Raw genomic sequence first — 12,546 nt, 5'->3', positions numbered from 1 at the left:
GGCCAGTCTAAAGTAACTGGTCTTGGTTTTTTCCCTTGAGAAGCAGCCGTTATCAGAGCCTTTCTGATATCCTGTGATCCAGGGAGGTGCCCTGTTCTGGGGTTATTGCCAGAAGATGTTCGCAGCCTTTTATACATTTTTAGGTACTATACTTTGGGACCTGGTTATCTTCAAGGCCTAATAGTTGACATCATTACATTATTGAACAAAGAGTATTAAGAAAACCAAGTGACCTATAATTACCTCCTTTATTATCTTCTCTATAAAAACCTTGCTCATGGTATCAATAAACAGATTGCCTGACAATCATGCCTGGGCCATGTTTACAAATCACACTTTCTTGGGCTAGTGTGTCAGTTTAGAGCTGGCTTAAGAAACCACTCAAGTTATCTCTACAATTGGCACCTGGAACAGGGATCTGAAAGAAGATATGAAGAAAGTGGCCTCAGAACTCCGGAAAAAAGAAATCCTCACAAAAGAGGTACCTCAGCGGCCTCAGCGTTGTAGTAAGGGGTTAAGGAAGCAATAATTCGCCTTGCGATTTAGCAGTTTTAGGGCTAAATAAGGACTGGACCCCGCAGGGAAAAGCTTTTAGCAGTTTTAGGGCTAAAAGAGTCATCAGGCTAAGTGGTAGATGAGGGACTAGAAACAATAAGCAAGTGAGCAAGTGTCGGTAAAAAGTTGTCAGGAGAAAACGGGACGGGTACAAAGTGAAAGTAGAGACCAGGGGCGGCCAGGTAGCACAGCGAGTAAAAGCACCGGCTCCAGTGTTGGGACGACCTGGAGATCGAATCCGGGGCTCGGACACTCAGCACCACACCCAAGAAATGACTGGCCGTGTAACCTTGAGCAAAAAAAAAAGAAACTAGAGACCAAGAAAATTATCTTAGACTGTTAAAAAGAATAATAAAAGAAAATTGGGAACCAACCAAGAGACAGAGGAGTGAGAGATTTATGGAGGAATGAGTCCAGCATTTCACCATTTCTGCCTTTTTTCGATGGAATATATTAATAATAATACGTTTAACATCAGAAACAAAGTGCCAAAGGAGGCTTGAAACATTCAGTGTCATGCAGCTGTCTCTATTAGAAACAGACAAAAGGAAAAGAATCAGTAAGTCTTTCCTGGCCCGGAGTGCCCAGTAACTGTTTTAATTTTTTCAGGAGATCTCCCTATTTCTGTAAGCTTTTGGATCCATTCTGTTATTTTCTGTATCTTTTCTGCTTTGTTTTTGTGTGAGTGAGTATGTGAGAGTAATATGTCATTCTATAAGATTTAATATGCAGCTGGACTGCAGAACTTTCTGTGAAATGTCGTTATCTCTAAAAGATAGAGGAAAGAAGCTGTGTAAAAACTTAATATGTCACTTAATATCTCTTACTGTTTATATCTGCCACCTAGAAAATCAGGTATTTACTCATCTACCTGAAGTTCAAGAGGAGGTTTCAACTAAAACAATTTGATTATCTGTTATTTGGAATTTATAAGATTGTTAATTGAGTTATTTTATTGTTTTCATGCTAAAAACTTAAAATTGTTTATGGATTAATATATGTAGAAAGGAGGAGACTGGGTGAAAACTTTATTTTGGATTAATTCTGCTCATTCAGAACATTTCTCTTCCAGGTGTGAGAGTTAGCAATGCAGGGGAATAAGCATTATCCCCCCAGAATCTCCTGCTTAGAATCCATATCAATCTTACTTATGTTGTAAAACTGCCAAAAGCCCATGGAAACTATCTGTAGAGGCAAGGTCATTCAGCCTGAGAAAGGAACTGGTTTTAATTGTAACTTGCTAAGACAGTTGCAGAATATTAAAAAGATCTCTAATAATTTGGCTTTTACACAAGGACAAGTTAAATTTGAGAAAGAAAAATGTTAAATGAAATTCTTTATGTAGGAGAAACCTAGTAAATCTTTGTTGTTTATTACAGCTCCACGGGAATAAACAATTTAATTGTAATTGTCTATGAACCATGATTTGATGAAAAAAATTTTTTTTAACTACTCAAGGCTCATATTAAGAAGATTCTAATATCAATAGCTTTTAAAGTACTGTGATCAGATTCATTTACTATACCTTTTCTGGCTAAAACACCTTTTAATATCTAAAGAATTCTGCAATCAACTAGAAAATTAGCATGTTAATAATACTTTGGGGATTTATGTTGCTTAAAGACATTTTGCTATACCTTTTTGACATTTTGTGATATCTAAAGAATTCCACAATTATCTAGGAATTCAGTTTTTTTTATCATACTTCAGGAATTTGTTACTTAAGAAAATTTTTATACCAACTTAGTCTTAATAATCTTGATTTTAAAAGTTGTTTTGCTCTAAAATATACACAGAGCTATTAGGTTATAAAATTTTAACTATTTTTTTTCTTTTCTCTCACAAAAGTTTGATGATCATTTATAAATCTTAACACTAGAAATATAGCCTACTACATTGATTCTAATTATAAAGTAATTATTACTCACTTTACTCCTGCTTATAACACAAAGCTTTTAGCTATGATATTACTGTTAAATGATTTTTTCTTTTCCCTTTAATATTGAGTCACATAGCAAATATTCAGTGTGCATATACCAACATATCTGATACTGCTAAACTTAAACACACTCAGAATACAGATCTTTTTAACCTTTTTCAGAAGTTACAAGCCCCTATAAGATAGAAGCCACTGCCTATCTTGCAGTTCATTCTTCACTTCCTGGGCCTCTTTATCTAAATAACGTGACTATTAATCAAAACTTCAAGTTTTTCCAACTTTTCCCCCAAATATTCATAGAACTACATTAGCTTACTCTTATTTTTATCAAAATGCATGTACTCTGTGTAAATAATTCCATGTTACTAGGGAACACGCTAGCAGATCATTAAAAACGGCCCTCCTTGCGTTATTTATATTACTCCCCCAGCTTCCCTTCAGACTGGGGAAGCAGGAAAAAAATGCACTTAAGCAGATGTTACAGTCTTTTGCTTCTTTGGATGTTCTGAAACTATTGAAAACTGATAATTCTCTCACCTACACTAGCAAATTATTTCAGTCTTTTTTGTGATCATTTTTAAATAAAATTAATTACAGGCATAACCCTTATAATCACACTGGTTAAGTTATACTTGACAGATAAATAAAGATCTTAAGTCCAGCCTTTAAAACTTTGTTCATTCTATTATTATTTTTTTAAGCAATCGGGGTTAAGTAACTTGCTCAAGGTTACACGGCCAGTTATTTCTGGGTGTGGTGCTGAGTGTCTGAGCTCGGGATTCGATCCCCAGGTCATCCCAACACTGGAGCCGGTGCTCTTGGCCTCCTCAACTTTATCCATTCTAGTACAAACTTACCATGCCATACTTAATGTTACTCCTTTTCATTCTAGGCAAACTGGCATAGCTATTACTCAAACTTGACATTCTGTCTCCTACCCCCAGCTTTTATATAAGTTAAACCTATTTACAAAAAATAAAAAGGAGGTTCTTGGACCAATACACCACAAAGGCAATTAGTTACTGCCTTATACACCCTAAAATTTAATAGATACTGCCTTATACACTCTAAAAATTTTAAAGCATCACCAAAAATGAGTATACACCAGCAGAAAAACAGTTCGAAAAGGTGTACACTCCCTGTGAAGAATTTCCCATACAAGAACTGAGTAGGACCTGACCCTTAACTATGGGGGGCGAGGCTCTGTTCTTTTTATCAGACGCAGCTGTGAGAATGGAATGTCCGAGAGTGTTCCATGACCCACCTTGCAGATGCAGAGAATTCAGAAAAAAAAGGGATTGAGAGGCCCCTTGCACAAAGACAACCCAAGAAGAAGTGACAGCATCTCACCTTTTCACAAGATAATACTACCCTCCAATGGACTATTACCTACTTAACTTACCCTTACACAACGTATTAGTGGAACCACCCTCTTCAGAAAAAAAAAAAAAAGTGACTTCTGGACTTTTAATCATGGGACTAATTGCCATAGCCTCCCTCTTAATATCAGCAACCATGTCTTCTATTTCCTTACTGAGTGAAATATAAGCTGTTCAATTTGTGAATAAATTGGCAAAGAATGTTAGCTTGAAACCCATGTAATTATGGATACATTTATCCCTATGTATGGAATATTACTTGTATTAATTGTGCTTTTACTTAATGTATATTTTTTGCTTTTTCCAACTACTTTTAACTCATGTTTGGCATCTACGTCAGGGGGATATACACTACATAAAATTTCTGATCTTTTAAAAAGGGGGGTTGGGGCGGCCAGGTAGCACAGTGAGTAAGAGCACCGGCTCCAGTGTCGGGATGACCTGGGGATCGAATCCCATGCTCAGACACTTAGCTCCCACCCAGAAACACCTGGCCGTGTAACCTTGAGCAAGTTACTTAACCCCAATTACTTAAAAAAAAGGGGGGGGGTTAAGGTCTTGTCATTGTCAGACTTATTGTTAGACTATTCTTGTCATGTTTCTTGTTCCTAGACTCACTGCCCTACTATTATTGATAACTTCAACCACTGTGTCTACAATTTCTCTACTTAGAAAAAATCCAAAAAACTGCACAATATGTTAGTGAACTTTCATAAAGTGTTTCTGTACCCTTTAAGACACTACATGATATTAGATAAGGCCTTTTTGTATAAGATCAATGTATTAGAACCGTTAGTATTGTATTTTAGGTTATGAGTTAAAAGCTTTAAAACTCAACTGCTACTTAGATGTGTATTTACATATAGCTGTGTAACTCCTTCACCATATATTAGCTCTGATTCTAATGTCTTTTGGGACAAAATCTATACCCAACTTCTTGGTGCTTGGCATGATGTAGATATACAAATTATAGCAGAAAACATCCAGAATAGCCATCGCTCTGGAATTGATCCAGGAACATTGCCAACACAATTTTATCAGCATTGTTAAAATTATCTCCTTTTAATTTGATGTCTATGTTTTTACACATCTTACCTGTATTGATTATTGTATTATTTCTTTGTATCTTTGAAATCATTATTAACTCAGATGCATGAACATAACTTTTTAGGGTAAGGATTTATGTTGGAAAGGTACTTGTAAAAATTGTAATCTCACACCATGTATTTCTAAGGTCATCAGTATGTTATCACATTTTTTGCTGTCTTTCCCCACTAATGTATCTTATGCTTGGTACCATTCTGCAGGAGAACGTAGCTTAGAGCATTAGTAAGAATTTATCTGTGAGACTTTAAAACATATAAAAGCATTTCATAGGGCTACTATTATTGGCACAAAACTTTAGTATTTTAGTTACCACTGTTACGTTTTTCAGCTATATCTTTACAATCCACAATTCATACTGTTCAGTATGCTGTAGAACTAACAAAAAATTTTTATATCTGAAGCACTTCAAGTACAGGAGAAAATCAATCTGGACATCCAGACAAAAATAGAACAGCCTATACTAGACACAGGAGATGTGGCAGAGACCTTTAAGACACAGTTACCTCTACAAGTGACAGATGTACATCTCTCAGTGTCACCCTCAGATTATATTATGCCTCCCAGACCATCATTACCTGGGAAAGGATTAGAGCCTGCTTAATGGGAGCAAAGCTTGATTCCAATATCACCATTGGAAATAAAGGTTTTCCATCAGATTATCTAGGATTTTGAACATAGTGAAATCCCTGGAATTGACCCAGAAGAAGCAGCAAAGACAATTATTAATACATTTAAGAAAATTTCTCCATTTTGGATCCTACTGGTTCTTGACATACACTTGTTTCCTATATTAATTGTTATAGTAACTTTCTGTATAATTGTGCTATGTATTATTACAAATGATGCCCAATAATGTTAAGGTTTTAGGCACTGAGGTACATGCCCTTAATTTATTTAATAAAAAAGGGGGAGATGAAGGGAGTCAAAACATCTGATCCAGGAATCAGGCTGGTCCTAGATAAGTTGGCTCCGGGTTTTCACTATGGCCAGTCTAAAGTAACTGGTCTTGGTTTTTTCCCTTGAGAAGCAGCTGTTATCAGAGCCTTTCTGATATCCTGTGATCCAGGGAGGTGCCCTGTTCTGGGGTTATTGCCAGAAGATGTTCGCAGCCTTTTATACATTTTTAGGTACTATACTTTGGGACCTGGTTATCTTCAAGGCGAACAAACAAAGAGTATTAAGAAAACCAAGTGACCTATAATTACCTTCTTTGTTTAACTTCTCTATAAAAACCTTGCTCATGGTATCAATAAACAGATTGCCTGACAATCATTCCTGGACCACGTTTACACATCACACTTTCTTGGGCTAGTGTGTCAGTTTAGAGCTGGCTTAAGAAACCACTCAAGTTATCTCTATAGAGAGCAATAAAATCAGGCTTCAATATGTCCGAGAGTGGCCACAGAAAATGTATGTATTCAAAGAAAGCTACCTAGCTCAGCATTCAGAGCAGGAGAGTACAGACTATGCAAACAGGTGTAGGTGGGAGGAGAGGTAAACTACTCAGGCAAGCTGGCTATAGACCATTCAAAGCACGGCAATGTAGAAAATATGGAACAGGGATGTACATTCCCCCTAAGAGCCAGGATGAGAATCTGTGCAGTTTGTCCTGCCTTGACTTACTAGATGTCTGACACTTCCGACTTCAGGTTAGAAAATTATATTGTCGTATTGGCATAATGCTGCAACTCTCAAAATGTAGTCTGGAGATACCTAAGGGTCCCCAAAACCATTTCACTGGGTCCTTGAGGTCGAGATTACTTTCATAATAATACTAAGGCATTTTAATTTCTAAAGCAGTAAATGTCGATAGATAAGACCCAAATAAACAGAAGTTCTTTAGAGGAGTCCTCACTAATTTTTAAAAATGTACAGTCCTAAGACAAAAAGTTTGAGAACCACTGGCATGGTGGAAAGAAGTCAAGATGTGGAGTCAGGGGAAGAGGCTTTGAATCTAAATTCTGTGACTTAAGATTACTGTGACTCAGGGGCGGCTAGGTGGTGAAGTGAATACAGCACCAGCCCTGGAGTCAGGAGAACCTGAGTTCAAATCTGGCCTCAGACACTTAACACAAAAACTCGCCGTGTGACCTTGGGCAAGTCACTTAACCCCAAATTGCCCTCCAAAAAGCAAAAAAAAAAATATTACTGTGCCTCGTGTGGGTCCTTTAACCTCTCTGGGCCTCAGTTTCTTCTTTGTAAAACAAGGCAATTGCACTCAGTAATCCCAAAAGTCCCTTCTAGATACAAAGGTGTGACTCTGAGAGTCTATGATTTCATCTCCCTTGGTTTGAATGGAGTAGAACTCTGACCCTGAGGTGTCTGCAAGGAAATTTGTCATAGACATCAAACTAGTCACTGTCTGGAAGGGAGGACAGGCAAGACTCAGGTGTTAAAAAAGCTCCAAGTATAGAAGGTGGGGCAGGGAGGCAGGATAAGTGAATCTGAAAGCCCAAACTCAGGCCTTGGAGTCCAGAAGGATGACATGAGGTTGTAAGAATGCTCATAAGTCTCTATGGCTTCAGGAGTCACTTTCTTTTCCCTGGTGATGCAAGCTACTGAACAAATTCACTTCAGCACAGAGAAGGTGAAGCAGAATCATTGTAATTCAACATCAAATCACATGTTATGGTGCTTGCAGAATTCCAAAACACTTTCCACACACCAAAAAGCCCTCTAAAGGAGGCAGTGCCAGTGTTTTTGTTTATTTCCTACAGATTGGACGACTGAGGTTCAGTGAAGTTTGTGGCCAATGTCTCTAGTGAAGAGTGTTTTGGAATAGATTCAAAACCAGTTTTCCTGCCTCTGAGTCCAGCATGTGTCCCTCAACACCATGAAACAAGGAATGTGTTTCCATCTTTCCCTTCCAGGTACAAATGGCAGAATGTGAATCATGGACTGAGTTAGAGATTATTTTTCCATGTTTTCTCCAAACTTGAAACCTTCTTAGTAAAGTCTGATAAACCACAGAGAACCGTGAAAGTTCACACTATGAATTCACGGGATCCACTTTCTGCCCTTGCACTGCTGGGCTGTGGGGCGTAGCCAAATATGTTCATTCTTTTGTTCCTTGGGGTCTTTTTTCTCTCGGGTACTAAATCTATAAAGCAGATAATATAATAGAGGCAGTGGAGTGTAATGTAAATATGACTGGTTCCCCAGTCAAGGGCATGGGTTCAAATCCCAGCTCTGGCATACATATCTATATGATCTTACCAATCATTGAGGCTCCCTGAGCTTCTGATTGTTTATGTTAGATACTCTCCAGCATCTCTTCCAATTCTTAAGTCTATGATCCAATGAGAATTGTGGAAGCCAGAACTAGGTTAGTTGTTCCTAGATACCCAGCAAAGAATGCTGCCTGAATCAGGATCCTGTGGGGTCCTCCTGTGAACCCCATTAGATAAAAGAAACATCCAGAAAGTCACCAGTGTATGCAGTTGGGGACCAATTAGGGGTTCTCTGTGAAGAACATGTTTTTGGAACTGGGATTAAGCTTCAATAGCCATTGGAAAGTGATCCAGATGTTTCTAAGGACATTTTGTAAATGTACATCCTTAAATGGTAGAACTCTACAGTTAGTGAATGGAGTTACAGGATAAACTGGGAGTGCTAGTTTGCTGTTGGGCATCCTCTTCTGCCTTGAAGTAGCATGTGGGCAGAGCCCTCAACGCCCATTGCCATGACCTACCTCTCCTCCAATGTCCAAGCCAGAGACATTTGCAGAACTCATAGCACAGGAAGTAACTTGGATTTGAGCTGACTTCAGCCTGGGTTTCATGTCCAGAGGAGACACACTCAAATGAGGAAACTCCATGAAGAAAAGATGGAGAGGTTCCAATATCACCTGAAGGCCCTGAGGAAGCTGAGAGTCTCAGGGATTCTTTCATTGGGAGATGTCAGGGATCGGGTTTGAGGAAGGTGGAAGGGGTGGTGTGTGTGCAAGGCTTTATCATAACATCACATGACTCACTCTTGGGGAAGGACTGGGCAGCCTGGCAGGGCACAAATAGTCCCTGGGGCCTCTGGAAGTCCCAAAGCACTCCCAGCCTCCTGAAGCCCAGGACCTTAGAACCTCACATCCTTACCATGAGACCTTTGCTTACTGTCCTTCTGCTGGCTAGCTTGATGATCTGCTCCTGTGAAGGTGAGCAGCCTTGCCCTGCCTGAGCCCTCCTGGGGAGGGCTGCATTTCCCCACTCATCTCCCCCTGGGAGCAGGAAAGCTATCGGGTCACTCAGGTTAGGTCTCAGGATATCCCGTGCTGTAGATCACTCCTCTTCCAGGAACTCAAAGTACAAGGCGTGAAGACCCCGGGAGAGGACGTGGAGTCCGTTCCCACAGATGAAAGAGCTGCCGCATTGTCTCACGCTCCTTCAGCCTTGGCTCTCTGTGCTCAAGGGTCTTCAGGCAGGAATTATATCAAGGATGGGTAATGATTGGAAACCACCAATGAGAGATGACGTAACAACCGAAAGCAGCGCCTCTAACTGTCATGTTTTGTCTTTGTACATTTCAGCTATTGCCACGGACCTGATCAGGAAGTTCACCTTGGATCGCATTAGTTTTATGAGAGACTTCATGCTGACGATAATGGATAAGAAGGAATGTGTAAAACAGCTAAGTGAGGAACAAATGAAATTCCTGAATGAGTTTGTGGTAATGGCTTTTGCTCATACCCTTGTTGTCATACCTTGTCCATAATTATCTCGCATTTTTGAGCCCAATCCCAGACCCAAGGAATAAGAGACTAGCCGTCCTAGATTCCTAGACCAGCCTTCTTATTACCAAACTGAACCCATTTCTTTTCCTTGGATTCATAATCCTATACAGGCTTTCTTCTGTGGGTGAGAAAACTGAGCCTGCCACTGTCTCTCAGCCAGAGTGGAGAGGAAAATCTCTTTCCTGGGATAAGACCCCTGAGTCTGGCACATTTCCTTAGATTCGGTTCTGAGCTGTATTCCCTTCCCTGGGCTAGGACTGAAACTGGGTCCCCTTCTCTCCAAGTCTGATAAGCAGTCCAGTATGCTCTCAGAACTGCAAAAGGATTATCATCATTTCTAAAGATCTGTGTCATTTGTTCTTGGATTTTGCCAAATTATCCTTCCTTCCTCCTCTCCCTGAACATGCTTAATACCAAAACTGAGTCCTCAATCAAAGCTGGTTTGATTCAGTCTCTGGCTGCTGGAATCCCTGCTTTCTGTGGGATGTAAGAGTTTGTACTAACTAAATTCCCAAAGAAAGGGCAGAGCCACATTTACATATTTCCCTCTTTTAAAGGAAAAATGGAAGACTGTTACAAAAGCTGTTACTTCCTAGGAGCTTTCTGGAGCCAAATGGACTTCTTGTCAAGCAAGGATCCACTCACCGTAGAATGTAGACCTGCATGCTGCCTGTGATCCTGAGGACCCACTCCAATGCTTCCCCTCAATAAAGCAAATGCAATTCATCCCTGAATCTGTCCTCATTTTCAGTTAGCTGCGCCTGAGATTTTGTGATGGGACGTAATGAAAGTAAGAAATGACCAAGTGGGTGAGAGGGTGCAATTATTGAAATGACTTGGACAGCATGCCACTTAACTGTTCTCTAAATCCTGGAGCATCCAGCCAATGACCTTTTCAAGATTTCTATGTGATGGGATTAGGTCACTTAACCTGTCTGTATCTCAAGTTACTCATTGTCAAACCCAGGGAGTGTTCTGGCAGCCATATCTAGATTTCCTGACCTTCCTCCCAAAGTGTCCAGCTGAATGACCTGTCAGACTTCTAGGTTGGAGGATAATAGTGAAATTCAAAGAAGATCTATCTTCTTCAATGAGCATTGGTAGAGCTGTGTGCAGGATTCCTTTTGTGTCCTGAGGGAGACAGGAAGTTTGGAAAAAGAACTGGCTCCAGCCTTTGTCTAAATAGCAATTTGTTAAATGCATAAGACAGTAGCATAAGTGACTATCTTATGAACTCTCACATGACAGGTGTGTTAGAGATGCTAAGTCCAATAGAAGTGTAGACCACTTTTTCCAAAAGTGTCAAATTGAGTACATGGGGTCATGAAGGATTTGGGGCATGTGAGGTGATGTGTACGCAGGGGATAATCAACAAATAAACATTTATTAAACACCTACTAAGTGCCAGGCACAGTGCTAAGCTCTGGGGATACGAAAACGGCAAAAGGCTTAAGAAGCCAATAGAGAGGAAAAGACCGAAGAATCCTAAGAAAAGGGCCATGACTATTGGATCATGGGAATGGGAACAAAGTAAAGGGAAAGTGATTAGTCTAAGAAACAATTCAAGATAGATTTTACTCTGAGATCGTGGCAAGGTAAACATAATAAGGCAACAAGTATTTATTAAGTGCTTACTATATATGAGGCATTGTAATGCTGGGAATATAAATGAAGGAAAAGAGAGTGACTTTCCATGGAGAATGAATGAAAATGAATGAATAAAAAACCATTTATTAACCTCTTACTGTGGGCAAAGCACTCTGCTAAGTAGTCTCTGCCTGCAAGGAGCTCCCATTCTAAATGGAGAGAGCACATATATAGGTTTCAACTGTAAGCCAAATGGAAAGTTCCCAGCATCCTTAGGGTGAAGGAGCAAAGCGTAAGGTAACTTACATCCTTTAATATAATTTCTTCTGATGATTATATGTTTCTAATTTTGAAGCATTTGGGACATTGGAACAAGATTTTCAGTGGCAAGAATGGTATTTTCTGGGCATTGAGTAGATTTTGGGTCTGAGGAGGCAGGGTTCTGGTGCCTGCAGAAGCCGTTAGCAGGTCAGATGTCTGATTTTGCTTCCAGGAAGATGGCTGTGTCTGCTGGGCTGGAAGTCAGGCTGGGAGCTCTGGAGGGGGGAGCCATGTCCAGGACTCTTGGGCTTAGCTGTACAGGGACACACAGGAGGTACTTAGTGAGCACTTACTGGCTGACTGACCAGCACTTGGCCAGTAGTTGGTGTTGGTGGCATTAAGAAAAGAGCATCTCTTCTCCACAGTGATTGTTTCTCTCAGTAATGGACTGGAAGCAGAGCTAGTGCTCTTGGGAGTACTGCTATTGCCAAGGCTCTAGGGTTCAGGTCTTGTGCTATCTCAATTGTGATCTAAGAGGAGTGGGTCATCAGGGAGGGGGTGGGTTGACTTGCCTGACACATGCTACCTTCCATCTCTTCCTTGGGGTGTCTTGCTGCTCCTCCTAGACTAGTTTTCCATTGGGTGACCCATAGGTGTCAGTTGGAGAAAGTAGGGAATCCTGCTGAGAAAATGTAGGAAGTGGAGGAGGGACACTGAGATGACTGATGTCCTCCTTTTTCTAAGTAGGAGACTTGCATGTCCTGTAAGAGGACGACCAGGCTAGGACACTAGAGATAAGAGGAAACTGGTCAAGAGTCACTGGAAAAGACGGATCAGGAGTTAGTAAGAGTAGAAAACAACAATTATCAAGTATGACAAGTGAAGTACGAGGCATTAAAGATGTTGGCACAAGGGCCTGAAAGGTCATTAATGACAGTAAGCAAGGCGATAAGAGGGTGATAACGGTTTCAATGAGAAAGGGTCACTGAGAGAAT

General features: G+C 40.2%; 1 long non-coding RNA gene across 2 annotated transcripts; it reads left to right on the top strand.

Moving 5' to 3' along the window:
* The first annotated feature begins 132 nt into the window (after positions 1–132).
* On the top strand, positions 133–10,428 carry LOC138176159 (uncharacterized). 2 transcript variants are annotated; one of them, XR_011172180.1, is made up of 4 exons: positions 133–1,114; positions 7,698–7,850; positions 9,500–9,639; positions 10,261–10,428. It is a non-coding gene; the product is annotated as an uncharacterized lncRNA (long non-coding RNA). The 2 variants fall into 2 exon arrangements; XR_011172181.1 differs by lacking the exon at positions 7,698–7,850 and having other exon boundaries at positions 147–1,114.
* The last annotated feature ends 2,118 nt before the right edge of the window (positions 10,429–12,546 follow it).

This window comes from Petaurus breviceps, unplaced genomic scaffold, assembly GCF_028583685.1.
Source record: "Petaurus breviceps papuanus isolate PSGF00001 unplaced genomic scaffold, PetGlider_PUasm1.0 82163, whole genome shotgun sequence".
Taxonomy (NCBI): Eukaryota; Metazoa; Chordata; class Mammalia; order Diprotodontia; family Petauridae; genus Petaurus; species Petaurus breviceps.
Note: the sequence above shows the minus strand (reverse complement) of the source record. Positions and strands in the feature narration are given on the sequence as shown.